The sequence below is a fragment of the Kogia breviceps genome, chromosome X (assembly GCF_026419965.1).
Source record: "Kogia breviceps isolate mKogBre1 chromosome X, mKogBre1 haplotype 1, whole genome shotgun sequence".
In the NCBI taxonomy this organism is placed as follows: domain Eukaryota; kingdom Metazoa; phylum Chordata; class Mammalia; order Artiodactyla; family Physeteridae; genus Kogia; species Kogia breviceps.
In genome coordinates this window covers 43,893,560-43,910,499 of record NC_081330.1, presented here as the reverse complement: position 1 = coordinate 43,910,499, position 16,940 = coordinate 43,893,560, and the positions used below count along the sequence as shown (strand labels likewise).

The 16,940-nt window shown below is 39.9% G+C and overlaps 1 protein-coding gene across 3 annotated transcripts in view; it reads left to right on the top strand.

The window, feature by feature from the left end:
- Positions 1-353: 353 nt before the first annotated feature.
- DRP2 (dystrophin related protein 2) overlaps positions 354-16,940 on the top strand; it is a 48,424-nt gene continuing 31,837 nt past the window's right edge. For 2 of the 3 annotated variants that reach the window (XM_067023051.1, XM_067023052.1), the window contains exon 1: positions 474-622. The gene's annotated coding sequence lies outside the window, so the exon portion shown is untranslated. Of the gene's footprint in view, positions 383-473; positions 623-16,940 lie in introns of those variants that run through there. The other variant, XM_059051030.2, reaches the window with a different exon arrangement.

The window sequence follows — 16,940 nt, the reverse complement described above, 5'->3', positions numbered from 1 at the left end:
CAAGACTCTACCTTGGGTACAAGTGATGATTCCAGAGCAGAGTGTTTCAACCTCTAACACAGAAACTGAATCCTGAACTGGCTAACGAGGGGCCCTGCCAGCTGCTGGCTCTGAAGTTGGCTTTGGCTCTGAGCTAGATCTGTGGAAGTCGAGGCCCAGGCTCCTCGCTCAGCAGCTTGTATTGATCTCTCAGCCTCTTTTGTCTCCTCCTCCCCAGTGGAAGCCTCTCCCCCTCTCCCCCTCTGCCTCTCAGCGTCTTCCGCTTTCCTTCTCTGCTTCTAATACACTGAAATCTCCGAGCGAGCCGCCAAGGCTCTGGTAGTTCTACAAAACTGTCCTTGCTCTTCCTGCATTTGCCCAGTCAAGGGTATCTTTGCCTGAGGTCGGAGTGATGCTGTTAGCCCTGTGATATGATTGCATAGCAACACAGAGCGGTTCCGAGAGGGGAGGAGGGGCAGGAGAAGGAGGGCAGGGAGGTGGGAGAGACAGAGGGAGAGTGTGCCTACAGCAGCTGTCAGCATCCCTGTCTCAGGGACTTCTTTGCTGATTCACACAGGCAACCCAGCCCTGGCCGCCCAGCTCCCAGTTGTCGCCTGCTACTCAGACCTGCTGGCATCAGAAGGTAGGCCACAGAGAAATGATTTCCAAGCCTCACCCTTTTTCAGCCCACTGAGGGGAAATGACTGAGGGAGGGGAAGCTCCAGAGGTACTCTGTGTGTGCCCGTGTGTGTGTGTTTGTGTGTGTGTGTGTGTGCACCTGCCTGCCTGCCTGCCGCCTGCTTGTGCCTTTAGGGGAAAACTTGCATTTAAAAAATGCCCACAATGAAGTAGCCACCGCTTGGATTCATAGAAGGAAAAAAAAAAGATGCCCAGGAATAGAAACTCCATCCAATGTGAGCAACTATGGTCTAAAAATGAATAAGAGGAAGGTCCACAGATTGCTGCTTTGAGAGGAGAGGGGTATTTATTTATTTACATGTTTGTTTATTTATTTATGTCTGTTCTCAATGACAGGCTTTTTGTCCATGGATGGATTTCCTGGAGGGAGGGAAGGGAAGGGGTGTGGAAAGCATTAGCTGAAAAGGGAGGAGAGAGGAAACGCGGGACCTCGGAGCAGGTTTCCTGAACAAATGAGTGTCTGGCCAGCAGACAGGACACAGGAGCGCTTCCTTGGAGCAAACCGGGCTCTGATCTAGGAGCCTGGGGCTGAAGGCGCATCCTAATCTCTGCATTTACTTCCTGGCTCAATCCGGCTTCCCCCGTTGCAGTGTTCCTCTGGTTGCTTCCCTTGATTTCCTTTCTACCCCCTGTAACCAGGAGGCTCCTCTCCATTCTTTAGAGCAGAGCTTGGAGAGCTTTGAAATGGGGCTCACCTCTTCTGGCATCAAACACCCTGTCCCTTTTGCTCTCTTCAGCTTTCCCCAGCATCAGGCCCAGTGCCCCAGCCTAGTAAGTGGGCCTGACACTGTGTGGGTAGTTAAGACTTATCTTGACTTTGGTAGGCAGGGAGAGCCAGGCCTCAGAGGTGTTGGGTCCAAGCAGGTAGCTGGGCAGGGCCGGGCTGGGGTGGACTGGGGTAGAGAAGGAGGAAGGGAAGCAGCAGCAGCTGCCTGGAAAAGAGCATAATTTTCTCATGGTTTCTTTTTGATTGTTCAAAAGAACAAAAGCCTTTAAAAAATCTCTCTGTCTCATTCACCTTAGCATCTGACTTTTCCAAAGGAATCCTTGTTTCTAGGTTAAAGGCCCTCAGGTAAATCACCTTTTAAAAGGCCCTGTGGGAGCCACAAACCTCAGGAGATTTCCCCTCTAGGATTTGGATGGGGAGATAGTTCCAGAGAACACTGGGATCTTCTAGGGAAACCCTCCCCCAAAAAGGCAGTGCTGCCAGTGGAAGTGATAAGTGTCCTGTCCCTGAAAGAAGTCGGAGCCCCTCTTTTCCTGGGTGGACTGGCCTCGGCTCTGCAGTCCTGTCTACTGCAAACCAGTGCTGGGCGATGAAGGCACTTAGGGCTCCTCTTCCCCTGAGACTTGTCCCCCAGGAATTCGGCCCTGAGCTCCTGGCCAGAGCACTCCTCAGCTCTGCAATCACCCAAAGGAAGGGAGCATGGCTTGAAGCAGCAAACTTAGCAAAGGCCCAAGAGCCAGGTACAGAGGGCACATCTGGGATGCAGCATTTCTAACCATAGATACTCAGAAGTTTCTCATGTTAAATCTGCCAAAGTGTGAGATAGGATGGGCTCTCACTACAGAAGCCTAAGAAGATAGCCTACACTGGCCAGGAACACTCACTCAAAGGAAACCCACTCTGTGGAAGTTGAACTAGGAAACTACATTCCACTCTTACAAAAGATTCTAAACATCCATCAGCAACTGAAAGAGCAAGTGAGATAAATCCTTCTAAGATGACATTTACCAAACCATGTTCCACAGAACACTGTTAGGAAAGAATGTTAATAGATTGTGTTTTAATATAAGGAGTGGTGGTGGTGTGTTGCACATGGCAGCAGACGTTTTCTTTCTTTTTTTTGGAATTTTATTTTATCTTTTATACTGCAGGTTTTTATTAGTTATCTATTTTATACATATTAGTGTATACATGTCAATCCCAATCTCCCAATTCATCACACCACTTTCACCCCCTGCCCCACTTTCGCTCTTGGTGTCCATACGTTTGTTCTCTACATCTATGTTTCAATTTCTGCCCTGCAAACCAGTTCATCTGTACCATTTTTCTAGGTTCCACATACATGTGTTAATATACGATATTTGTTTTTCTCTTTCTGACTTACTTCACTCTGTATGACAGTCTCTAGATCCATCCACATCTCTACAAATGACCCAATTTCATTCCTTTATACAGCCAAGTAATATTCCATTGTATATATGTGCCACATCTTCTTTATCCACTTGTCTGTCGATGGGCATTTAGGTTGCTTCCATGACCTGGCTATTGTAAATAGTGCTGCAATGAACATTGGGGTGCATGTGTCTTTTTTTTTTTTTTTTTTGCGGTACGCGGGCCTCTCACTGTCGTGGCCTCTCCCGTTGCGGAGCACAGGCTCCGGACGCGCAGGCTCAGCGGCCACGGCTCACGGGCCCAGCCGCTCCACGGCACGCGGGATCCTCCCGGACCGGGGCACGAACCCGTGTCCCCTGCATCGGCAGGCGGACCCTCAACCACTGCGCCACCAGGGAAGCCCCATGTGTCTTTTTGAATTATGGTTTTCTCAGGGTATATGCCCAGTAGTGGGATTGCTGGGTCATATGGTAGTTCTATTTGTAGTTTTTTAAGGAACCTCCAAACTGTTCTCCATAGTGGCTGTATCAATTTACATTCCCACCAACAGGGCAGGAGGGTTCCCTTTTCTCCACACCCTCTCCAGCATTTATTGTTTGTAGGTTTTTTGATGATGGCCATTCTGACTGGTGTGAGGTGATGCCTCAATGTGGATTTGACTTGAATTTCTCTAATGATTAGTGATGTGGAGCATCCTTTCATGTGTTCATTGGCAATCTGTATATCTTATTTGGAGAACTGTCTATTTAGGTCTTCTGCCCATCTTTGAATTGGGTTGTTTGTTTTTCTGATATTGAGCTGCATGAGCTGCTTATATATTTTGGAAATTAATCCTTTGTCTGTTGATTCATTTGCAAATATTTTCTCCCATTCTGAGGGTTGTCTTTTCATCTTGTTTGTGGCTTTCTTTGCTTTGTAAGAGCTTTTAAGTTTAATTAGATCCCATTTGTTTATTTTTGTTTTTATTCCCATTACTCTAGGAGGTGGACCAAAAAAGACCTTGCTGTGATTTATGTCAAAGAGTGTTCTGCCTATGTTTTCCTCTAAGAGTTTTATAGTGTCTGGTCTTTCATTTAGGTCTCTATTCCATTTTGAGTTTATTTTTGTGTATGGTGTTAGGGAGTGTTCTAATTTCATTCTTTTACATGTAGCTGTCCAGTTTTCCCAGCACCACTTATTGAAGATGCTGTCTTTTCTCCATTGTATATCATTGCCTCCTTTGTCATAGATTAGTTGAACATAGGTGCATTGGTTTATCTCTGGGCTCTCTATCCTGTTCCATTGATCTATATTTCTGTTTTGGTGCTAGTACCATACTGTCTTGATTACTGTAGCTTTGTAGTATAGTCCGAAGTCAGGAAGTCTGATGCCTCCAGCTCCAGTTGTTTCCCTCAAGACTGCTTTGGCTATTCGGGGTCTTTTGTGTTTCCATACAAATTTTAAGATTTTTTGTTCTAGTTCTATAAAAAGTGCCACTGGTAATTTGATAGGGATTGCATTGAATCTGTAGATTACTTTGATTAGTATAGTCATTTTCACAATATTGATTCTTCCAATCCAAGAACATGGTATATCTCTCCAACTGTTTGTGTCATCTTTGATTTCTTTTATTAGTGACTTATAGTTTTCTGAGTACAGGTCTTTTGCCTCCTTAGGTAGGTTTATTCCTAGGTATTTTATTATTTTTGTTGCAGTGGTGAATGGGATTGTTTCCTTAATTTCCCTTTCTGATATTTCGTTGTTAGTGTATAGGAATGCAAGAGATTTCTGTGCATTAATTTTGTATCCTGCAACTTTACCAAATTCATTGATTAGCTCTGGTAGTTTTCTGGTGGCATCTTTATGAATCTCTATGTATAGTATCATGTCATCTGCAAACAGTGACACTTTTACTTCTTCTTTTCCAATTTGTATCCCTTTATTTCTTTTTCTTCTCTGATTGCCATGGCTAGGAGTTCCAAAACTATGTTGAATAATAGTGGTGAGAGTGGGCAACCTTGACTTGTTCCCTATCTTAGAGGAAATGCTTTCAGTTTTTCACCATTGAGAATAATATTTGCTGTGGGTTTGTCATATATGACCTTTATTATGTTAGGGTAGGTTCCTTCTATGACCGCTTTCTGGAGAGTTTTTATAATACATGGATGTTGAATTTTGTCAAAAGCTTTTTCTGCATCTATTGAGATGATCGTATGGTTTTACTCCTTCAGTTTGTTAATATGGTGTATCACATTGATTGATTTGCATATGTTGAAGAATCCTTCCACCCCTGGGATAAATCCTACTTGATCATGGTGTATGATCCTTTTAATGTGTTGCTGGATTCGGTTTGCTAGTATTTTGTTGAGGATTTTTACATCAATATTCATCAGTGATATTGGTCTGTAATTTTCTTTTTTTGTAGTATCTTTGGTTTTGTTATCAGGGTGATGGTGGCCTCATAGAATGAGTTTGGTTGTTCCTTCCTCTGCAAATTTTTGGAAGAGTTTGAGAAGGACAGGTGTTAGCTCTTCTCTAAATGTTTGATAGAATTCACCTGTGAAGCCATCTGGTTCTGGACTTTTGTTTGTTGGAAGATTTTTAATTGCAGTTTCAATTTCAGTGCTTGTGATTGGTCTGTTTATATATATATTTAAAAATTTATTTATTTTATTTATTTATTGTTGGCTGCATTGGGTCTTCACTGCAGTGAATGGGCTTCTCATTGCAGTGGTTTGTCTTGCTGTGGAGGACAGGCTCTAGGCATGCAGGCTTCAGTAGTTGTGGCATGTAGGCTCAATAGTTGTGGCTTGCGGGCTCTAGAGCACAGGCTCAGTAGTTGTAGCACACGGGTTTAGTTACTCCATGTCATGTGAGATCTTCCCAGACCAGGGCTCGAACCTGTGTCCCCTGCATTGGCTGGTAGATTATTTTTTATTTTATTTTATTTTTTGCAGTATGCGGGCCTCCCACTGCTGCGACCTCTCCTGTTGTGGAGCACAGGCTCCGGACGCACAGGCCCAGCGGCCATGGAGTCTGGGATCCTCCCAGACTGTGGCACGACCCGTGTCCCCTGCATTAGCAGGTGGACTCTCAACCACTGCACCACCAGGGAAATCCGGCTGGCAGATTCTTAACCACTGTGCCACCAGGGAAGCCCCTGGTCTGTTTATATTTTCCATTTCTTCCTGGTTCACTCATGGAAGGTTGTGCTTTTCTAAGAATTTGTCCATTTCTTTCAGGTTGTCCATTTTATTGGCATATAGTTGCTTGTAGTAATCTCTCATGACCTTTTTAATTTCTGTGGTGTCTGTTGTAACTTCTCTTTTTTCATTTCTAATTTTATTGATTTGGATCTTCTCCCTTTTTTTCTTGATAAGTCTGGCTAACGGTTTAACAATTTTGTTTATCTTGTCACAGAACCAGCTTTTAGTTTTATTGATCTTTGCTATTGTTGTCTTTGTTTCTATTTCATTTATTTCTGATCTGATCTTTATGATTTCTTTCCTTCTGCTAACTTTGGGGTTTTTTGTTTTTCTTTTTCTAGTTCCTTTAGGTGTAAGGTTAGTTTGTTTATTATAGATTTTTTTGTTTCTTGAGGTAGGCTTGTATTGCTACAAACTTCCCTTTTAGAACTGCTTTTGCTGCATCCCATAGGTTTTGGATCACTGTGTGTTCATTGTCATTTGTCTCTAGGTACTTTTTGATTTCCTCTTTGATTTCTTCAGTGATCTCTTCATTATTTAGTAACGTATTGTTTAGCCTCCAAGTGTTTGTGCTTTTTACGTTTCTTTCCCTGTAGTTGATTTCTAATCTCATAGTCTTGTGGTCAGAAAAGATGCTTGATTTGATTTCAATTTTCTTAAATTTACCGAGGCTTGATTTGTGACCCAAGATGTGATCTATCTTGGAGAATGTTGCGTATGCACTTGAGAGAAACTGTAATCTGCTGTTTTTGGATGGAATGTCCTGTAAATATCAATTAAATCTATCTGGTCTATTGTGTCATTTAAAGCTTGTGTTTCCTTATTAATTTCCTGTCTGGATGATCTGTCCATTGGTGTAAGTGAGGTGTTAAAGTCCCCCACTATTACTGTGTTACTGTCAATTTCCTATTTTATAGCTGTTAGCAGTTGCCTTACATATTGAGGCGCTCTTATGTTGGGTGCATATGTACTTATAATTGTTATATCTTCTTCTTGGATTGATCCCTTGATTATTAGGTAGTGTCCTTCCTTGTCTCTTGTAACATTCTTTATTTTAAAGTCTATTTTATCTGATATGAGTATTGCTACTCCAGCTTCCTTTTGACTTCCATTTGCATGGAGTATCTTTTTCCATCCCCTCACTTTCAGTCTGTATGTGTCCCTAGGTCTGAAGTGGGTCTCTTGTAGACAGCATATAGATGGGTCTTGTTTTTGTATCCATTCAGCGAGCCTGTGTCTTTTGGCTGGAGCATATAATCCATTCATGTTTAAGGTAATTTTCAATAAGTATGTTCTTATTACCATTTTCTTAATTGTTATGGGTTTGTTTTTGTAGGTCCTTTTCTTCTCTTATGTTTCCCACTTAGAGAAGTTCCTTTAACATTTGTTGTAGAGCTGGTTTATTGGTGATGAATTCTCTTAGCCTTTGCTTGTCTGTAAAGCTTTTGATTTCTCCATCAAATCTGAATGAGATCCTTGCCGTGTAGAGTAATCTTGGTTGTAGGTTCTTCCCTTTCATCACTTTAAATATATCATGCCACTCTCTTCTGGCTTGTAGAGTTTCTGCTGAGAAATCAGCCGTTAACCTTTTGGGAGTTCCCTTGTATGTTATTTGTCATTTTTCTCTTGTTGCTTTCAATAATTTTTCTTTGCCTTTAACTTTTGTCAATTTGATTACTATGTGTCTTGGTGTGTTTCTCCTTGGGTTTATCCTGCCTGGGACTCTCTGTGCTTCCTGGACTTGGGTGGCTATTTCCTTTCCCATCTTAGGGAAATTTTCGACTATAATCTATTCAAATATTTTCTCTGCTCCTTTCTCTCTCTCTTCTCCTTCTGGGAGCCCTATAATGCAAATGTTGTTGTGTTTAATGCTGTCCCAGAGGTCTCTTAGGCTGTCTTCATTTCTTTTCATTCTTTTTTCTTTATTCTGTTCTGTGGCCGTGAATTCCACCATTCTGTCTTCCAGGTCACTTATCCATTCTTCTGCCTCAGTTATTCTGCTATTGATTCCTTCTAGTGTATTTTTCATGTCAGTTATTGTATTGTTCACCTCTGTTTGTTTGTACTTTAATTCTTCTAGGTGTTCTTTAATTCTTCTAGGTCTTTGTTAGACACTTCTTGCATCTTCTCGATCTTTGCCTCCATTCTTTATCCGAGGTCCTGGATCATCTTTACTATCATTATTCTGAATTCTTTTTCTGGAAGGTTGCCTATCTCCACTTCATTTAGTTGTTTTTCTGGGGTTTTATCTTGTTCCTTCATCTGGTACAAAGTCATCTGCCTTTTCATTTTGTTTATCTTTTCGTGAATGTGGTTTTCCTTCCACAAGCTGCAGAACTGTAGTTCTTCTTACTTCTGCTGTCTCAGGGGGGTGTTTTCTATGGTCCAATAATTTTTTGAAAATCCTTCATAACTGAATTATGCTCTTGAAGAATCACAATATATATAAATGTATTAAAGGCTCTGAGAAGTACTGCTGTAAAGAAATCTATTTAATTCTGTTTAACCCAGTATATCTCAAACAGATTTGAGCAAGGAACTCTTTTCTACATGGAAAAAATGTTTGTATCTTGCACACACAGTTTTAGAAATTGCTGCTCAAAAAAAATTTCTGGAAGAAATTGACATATGGAAAAAACTTTAAAATAATCCAATCCAGCACCACATTTTTAAGTGTGAAAAAATGAGAGGTTAATGAAATTGTTTTTTCTGAGTATTTGAGAGAATGGAACCCTTATCTCTTAATTCTTAGTCCCCCTGTGCCCATTTGCTGCTCCTCTAGCAGGTTCCCCCCTGTTAAACTAGTCCCAGGAAAATGAAACAGGTTGAAGGAATAATCCTGTCATTTTGAGTGAGATGTTTGTATCTTATACATTTCTTTAGTTATTTTGTTATATCCCAAAATTCTGAATTTCCCTTTCAGCCTAGGATTTGTTACATTATTTTAAACAATATGCTATGAAAAGTTTTAGACATTCAAAGAGATATAAAGAATAATATAATGAAAATCAGGATATCCACCACCCAGCTGAAGAAAAAACATCTCCAGTAGACTTGAAACCCTCTATCCTTCTGTGATCAAACTTCTTCCTTTCCTCCCTCCAAAGTAACCACTCTCTGGGTTTGGCATTTATTATTCTCATGCATCTATTTATACTTTTACTATATATGTATGGGTCTTTAAGCAGCATATGCCACTGCTTTATGTGTTTTTAAAATTTATATCAATGGTATGTATTCTTTTCCAATTTTTTTTTCTATTCAATGTTATATTCGTGAAATTCATCCACATTGTGATATGTGACTCTAGTTCATTCATTTTTCACTATTGTATAGCATTCCATTTAATGAATATGCCATGATTTATTTATCCATTCTGTAATTGATGGACATTTAGGCTGTTTCCAGTTTCTGGATCACAGTTAGGGCTACTGTGATCATTCCTGTGTAGATATTCTTATGTGACTATTGCTATTGGGTATATATCTAGGAGGGAATTGTCCCGCTGCAGGGTATGAGAATTTTCACTTTTGGGAGATATTGCCAGATTGCTCTCCAAAATGGTTTACTAAATTATACCCCCACCAGCAGTGTATAAAGGTTTTAGATGTATTGCATTAATTGGTTCTTTCTTTTTCCCTTTCCAATTCCTATATCTTTTATTTCATTTGGTTTTCTTTTTTTCTTTTTTTATTGGAGTATAGTTGATTGACAATGTTGTGTTAGTTTCAGGTGTACAGCATAGTGATTATGTTATAAACACACACACATACATATTCTTTTTCATATTCTTTTCCATTATGGTTTATTACAAGATGTTGAGTATAGTTCCCTATGCTATACAGTATGTCCTTGTTGTTTATTTATTTTATATATAGTAGTGTGTATATGTTAATCCCAAACTCCTAGTTTATTCCTCATCCCCCCCTTTCCCCTTTGGTAACCATAAGTTTGTTTATTAATTAGTTCTCTTTTTTTTGTGGTACGTGGGCCTCTCACTGCTGTGGCCTCTCCTGTTGCGGAGCACAGGTTCCAGATGCGCAGGCTCAGTGGCCATGGCTCATGGGCCCAGCCACTCCGTGGAATGTGGGGTCCTCCCGGACCGGGACACGAACCCACGTCCCCTGCATCGGCAGGCGTACTCTCAACCACTGCGCCACCAGGGAAGCCCCTCTTAATTAGTTCTTATAATACAATTCTCCTCATGAGGATGCATCTCTGATCTTTCTTCCCACTGGAAAAGAAATTTTATTTCTTAAAATTACTTTACATTTACCTTCTCAGGAACACATTTCATTGTTTCCATTTGTAAATGAAGGGGTTGGCCTAAATAACCTCTAAGGTCCCTACCAGCTTGACAATCTGTGTTCCCATGAGTTATTCATTAGTGAGAGCATCTGAAGCAGAACCTTGGTTTTTGGCTACATTGCAGGAATTATTTTAGGAACACATAACAAGGTTTGGTACAAATGAAATGTGTGTCTCGACTCTTAGTGCCATGCTGTCAGGTAGAAAGGCAGTGCTGTGAGAGGGAGGGCCATCATGCAATGTCACCTTGGACTGGAGAGAGGAATCTGTAGCTCACAGGAAGGGGTTTTCTTTTCACTTCCCTGTTCTTACTCAAGTCTCTCATGATTTAGAAGTCTTTCTTATTTATTTTCTTCCAAGAATAATAAATGACTGTTGTAAAAATTTTATATATATATATATATATATATATATATATATATATGTACACACACACAAAGTGTATAAAGTCAAAATGAGGGTCCCCTTCATACAACTCTCCAGAAGCAATGTCGCTGAACAGTTTTGTGTATCCTTGTAGGCTTTCTTTCTGTGCTTACACAGAAAGAAGGTTTTTTACAAAACTGGAGTTATACCAGACATGTTCATTCTGACACTTTTTTTAACCTAAAATATATATCTTCAGCATCTGTTCAAATCAGTGAGTACAGATCTACCTCTTTCTTTTTAACAGCTACATAATATTCCACGGCATGAGTGGCTGCAATAATAGAAAAGATTTGAGTACTTACTAGATGTCAGAAACTATGAATTAACTCCTTACAACAAGGCTATGAAGTATGTCTTTTCGTTATCCCCTTTTTTACAGATGCAGGGACTGAAGCATGAAGTCAGGGAGCTTGTCCAAACCTGTGCTGTTAGGTCTTGGAGCCAGGATGCAAACCCTAGTGTGCTGGCTCAGAGCCCACACTCTACACTGTTATGCGGTGCCGCCTCTCTGACACAATCCACTTAACCAGTCTCTTGTTGATGGAGATTTGAGTCGATTGCAGTTTTGCTATTGCAAACAATACTGTAGCAGACACCCTTGTCCACTTCTGCAAGTATTTCTGGAGGATAGGTTCCTAAACTTCTCCAGTTTATAGGTGGAAAGAGCTTATTCATTTGTTCAAAAAGCATTTACTGAGCTCCAAGGCACTGGGAAAGCTCTGAGGTCAGACTGGGAGAGTTGACTAGCATTTTACTTCCCAGATGTCCTTGGAAGGTCATTTAAATGCTCTGTAGGATTTGCCAGCTGGGTGATACCCCAGACCCACTGCATCCTGTCCATTCTTAATTGCTTGTGTCTTTGCCTGGGTAGTGGCATGTCTGAGTCAGCCCTTGGGCTCCCACCTGGTGGCCCATAGCCAAGAATCTTCCCTACTTACTAAGTGTCAGTGACCACAGTGCCTCAGAGCCTGGGTTCTAGAATTTACAGAGGCAGAATAGTGTAGCAGTGAAGAACTTGTATTCTGAGACACACCAGTCTGGATGTAAATCCCAGTTCCTCACCTCATAGTCACAATATCACTTTGAACAAGTTACTTACTGCCTATGTGCCTCCGTGTTCTTACCTGCACAATGCATACAACAGTAGTAACTACTTCATAGGATAGTCCTGAGGATTCAATGCTTGATGTATGTAGACTGATTAGTTAATATATGTAAAACATGGAATACAGTAAAGTTTAACTGTTATTATTTGTTTGACTGTGGAGAAGTTGCTACACCTACCTTTCCATAAAACAGTTGAAGATGTCCATGGCACTTTGGTGAGGAATGGGGAGGGAGGGAGAGAATAGCTGTTAAATAGCTAATATGCTCACACAGCTCCAAATTCAAAAGGTACAGAAAGATATTCAGTAAAAACTATACCTCCTATTGGTGACATGGGGCTTTTGTGGGTGTGAGTAATTATTCTATTTCTCAACCCAAGCCATGATTATATGGAGATTTACTTTTTAATAATTCAATATATTTTACACATATGTTTTATGCACTTTTTTGTAAGTTATATTTCTCAGTTTTAGAAAGAGAGAAAATAAGGAAAAATCCCAAAGGAATGGAAGGAATTCTCCCACCTCTGTCTAGTAGCCACTTGACGCCATTCTCCAAAGGCAATCAATGTTAATGGGTTCTTTTCTATACTTCCAAAGATATTTTATTGCATATATAAGCACATATTTTCCTTTTTTTAACACTAATGTAAACTAACCACTTTATTTTTTTTGTTTCCTTTTTACTTAAAAATATATCTTAAGAGATCATTCTATATTGGCACATAAATAGTTCTTAATTCTGTTTTTAACAGCTGTATAGAATTCCATTGTATGGATACACCATTATTTATTTAACAAGTCCCTTAGTAATGGACAATTAGGTTGTTTGCAGTTTTTTTGCCATTTCAAGCCTTGCTTCAAATGCTAATGTTCTGTATACATCATTTCACATAAATACAAGAAATGTGTATATCCAAAGCCTTTCTCTTCATGCCCCTTGGAATTTGTACCTACAAAGTTGAGGACTTGTACACTCACCTGTTTGGAGTTCAATTCAGTAGATCAAGTTAGTTTTTGTCTCTTAATCCCATACCCTTATCTCACCTCTTCCTGATTCCCTCTTCCCGCTGGTAGCCACTAGTTTGTTCTCTATATCTGTGAGTCTGTTTTCTTTTTGTTATATACACTTGTCTGTTTTACTTTTTAGATTCCACATATAAGTGATAACAGAGTATTTGTCCATACATAAAATAATTAAGCAACAAGGATATATATTGTACAGCACAGGGAATACAGCCATTAGTTTATAATAACTTTAAATGGAGTATAATCTATAAAAATACTAAATCACTATGTTGTACACCTGAAACTAATATAATGTTGTAAATCAACTATACTTTAATTAAGAAAATCAAGTCAGAAAACATTCACCGAGTGCCTGCTCTGTGCCTGGCTCTGTGTTAAAAATACGTGAGGTAGAAATAAATATTGGGCATGAATCTTGTCCTCCACCAGCCAACAAACTAGCTTTCATGCTGAAATTCTGGTATTCCACATATATTTAAAGCTTTTATCTCTGCCTAAGTTAAACAATGTTTCCTCCCTGAATCCTCCCAGAAGGGCCTGTATATGGCTTTGAGAACTAGGAAAAGAGTATTCCTATTGGGAAAAAGCCACGGCTTGGTATCTAGCAGGATCCCTAGGGGAGAGCACAGACAAGTTGGTTCCACTGCAAAAGCATCCTCCATACTACTTCATGCATCCAAAGCTTCTCTCTCACCTTAGCTCAAAAACATCCATAAATATATCCTATATACCTCCAGCTTGAAGTGAACAGTTCCTGCTCTGTGACCTCTCAGAGTATGATTTCTGTGCCCCACATAAGGTATGAATCATTTCTCCCCTGTGATTTATATGTTTATATTTATATGTTTATATGTCTTATTTCCCACACTCGACCTTTTGGGTACCAAGTCATATTCATCTCCAGTTCCTCACAGATTCTGCATGTTAAAAGGAGGAATAGGAAGAGAACAATCTGTATGTACAGGTAGTAATTGGGACAGGATGGAGATAAATAAAGAGGCAGAAATAAGAATCTTTATGTAGAACAAGGAGCACTGGCCAAGAGTCAGGAGGTCCAGGTTCACTTGTGTCTCAGTATCTTCATCTGTCAGATGGGATCATAATTCTGGCTGGGCCAACCTTACCAGGTCCATTGAGGATCAAGAAAGACAGTACAGCAGGCTACAAAAGCATGCCTTACAAATACAGCAAATGCTAGCATGTTGATCTGCGGCAATTGTTAAACTTTAACATTTTAGCAAACCAAAGTCTAGAGAGGTGAAATGACTTGTCACAATCAGTGGCAAAGTCTGAACATAACAGAAGGTAGTCACGCTAGTACTAGAAAGAGTTTATCCCTTTTTGGCCTGTGTTGGGATTAGAAGATCTGAATTCCCTGATTCCTGGACTTGTTTTATTTTTATTTTGTGAAGCATCAAACTGATATCAGGTCAGTAGAGGAGAATAGGAAGGAAGGAATTTAATCTGTAGAGAGGTGAACCTCAAAAGAGAAAAAGGGATAGTTTATGCAAGAAGAACTACAACTGGTCACTAAAAACGCAAGGAAAAAGTTAAGCATTTCTAGTAATTAAGGATTCAAAGTAATCCTCAAGATGCCATCTTCACTTACAAAATTGGCAAAGATATTTTAAAAATAGAATACTAACTGCCAGCAAGTGTGCTGGGAAATTGGCTCTCTCATACATTAGGGGTAGTACAAAGTGATCTAACTTTTTTCTAGGGCAATTTAGAAGTATGTATTACAAGTCTGGGACTTCCCTGGTGGTGCAGTGTTTAAGAATCTGCCTGCCAACGCAGGGGACACAGGTTCTATCCCTGGTCCGGGAAGATCTCACATGCTGCAGAGCAACTAATCCCGTGCGCCACAACTACAGAGCCTGTGCTCTAGAGCCCATGCGCCACAGCTACTGAAGCCCGTGTGCCTAGAGCCTGTGCCCCACAACAAGAGAAGCCACCACAATGAGAAGCTGGCGCTTTGTAACAAAGAGTAGCCCCTGCTCACTGCAGCTAGAGAAAGCCTGTGTGCAGCAACGAAGACCCAACACAGCCAATAATAAACAAAGTAAATAAATTTTTTTAAAAGTATGTATTACAAGTCTGAAAATGGTTCATGCCCTTTGATCCAGGAGTTTTCCTTTCTAGGAAATTATCCTACGGAAAGAATCACAAATATGCACAAGGTTGTTCATTGCAGTGTGACATGTTAAATTGTTAAAATAAATTATAGTATATCCATTCAGTATACAACAATGATTACAGCTAACATTTATTGAACAGTGTGCCATTGCCAGACACTGTGCTAAGTTATTTAAATACATTATTAATTTTAATTGTTAGACGTAATCTACGAAGGCAGTCATCCCCATTTTACAGATGAGGACACTGAAACTCAGAGAGGTTACCTTGTCCCAGGCCACACTGATATTAGGTTGAATAGTGTGGGTTTGACCCTAGGTCTGTCGGATGCCAAAACCCATGGTCTCAACCATAGCACTCTAACAGCTTTGCAGCCATTAGAAATCATCTTTTAGAGGAATAGTTAGTGAAATTCTAAACTGATCATGATATAAAAGACAAATAAAAAACATGATACAAAATTGTAAATATATAATGTATATATAAATAATATGATGACAAATTTATTTCCAAACTGTAAGTATATATTTTTCACAGCAAAACTACCATAAAGATTCACACCAGTTAGTAATGGTTATCTCTGGATACTAGTATTATAGGTTATTTTTAGTTTCAGTTTTTTTTTTATATTTTCCACTTTTTCTATAAAGAACATGCATTACTTGTATAAAAATATTAATGTAAAAAGAGGTCTGAATGCAAGATTTTTGTAGCCATCATACTTATAATATGTCCATAGCAGTACTTCACTTTTGATCTGAGTGATTAATTATTTTATGTTGGTGTTGGATCAGAGGGGAGCCACCTTTTCAACCATTCTTTAGGGCAATCTCTTTGGGGATGAGGAATGATGTAGCTGTGTGATCTCTAGGGACTCTGACTACAATGAAGTGTCCTTCAGACAATAAATTATTGCACCTTCGTGATCTGTAATAGTCCCAATCTTTGGACCATAGACCCATGAGGAGGAGGGAAGGGTACTTAATGTGAGGAGTCCACAGATCTTTAAATGTATAAGTGTTTTTCTCACTGTGTAAGTGCTAAAAGTACAGCTACTATGTAGGTGTGAGTGGGTGAAGTGAGAATTTTTTATTTTAAGAACAGGCCCTTATACCTAAAATGTTGGGAATCACTGAAATAGAGACTAAAAATGGTGGCTATTTAATCATCAGGATCAGGAATCAAAGATGTTCACTTCCTGCCCATTGGACCAAAGTTGGCACATCTTTGCTCAGCACTAAAAGATATCACTTTTATCATCAGCAAGCATTGTTTTAGCCACCCATCCTCATCACACTTGTGTACATTCACTAAACTGTCAGTTGGTCTGTACATTTAACTTTTTCATTCATGTCTTTTCTAAGCTTAGCTCTTGACATCAAAAGCTGAAGATGTCTAAAGAATAGCTTATTACGGAATACTGCTCTCACCCACCCCCGCCACACCAAATTTGCTTCTTCTCTTGTCTTTCCTTTCCTGCTGTTGGCAACATTATCCACCCAGCTCCCAAATTAAAAACCTTTGACTCCTTCACCTCTCTCACCCTTCACCTCCAAGTGATCACCGAGCCCAGTGTATTTTACCTCTTCAATGTAACTCAAAGCCATGTTCCTGCTCCCTCTTCACTGCAACTGCCTGCCTATTTTGACAGCTCCTCAATGGGTCTTTGCCGGAGTGAATATCTCCACAAGGTAGCCAGAGGGCTCTTTCTAAAATGCAAATCTAGTCATGTCACTCCCCTGCTTAAAGTCTTCAGTGCTTTCCTATTGTCTACAAGATGAAGCCTTAGAATCATCTGCTTATCATTCAAGGCATGACCCAATCTGGCCACAGCCTCACCTGCTACTCCCCACAAAGCACCTACCTTGCACTCTGGTCACACCATACATTTTATTTTTGTGCTGTTTGGAATGTTCTCTTTTGTTTTATCTTCTCTGCTTAATGGCAATC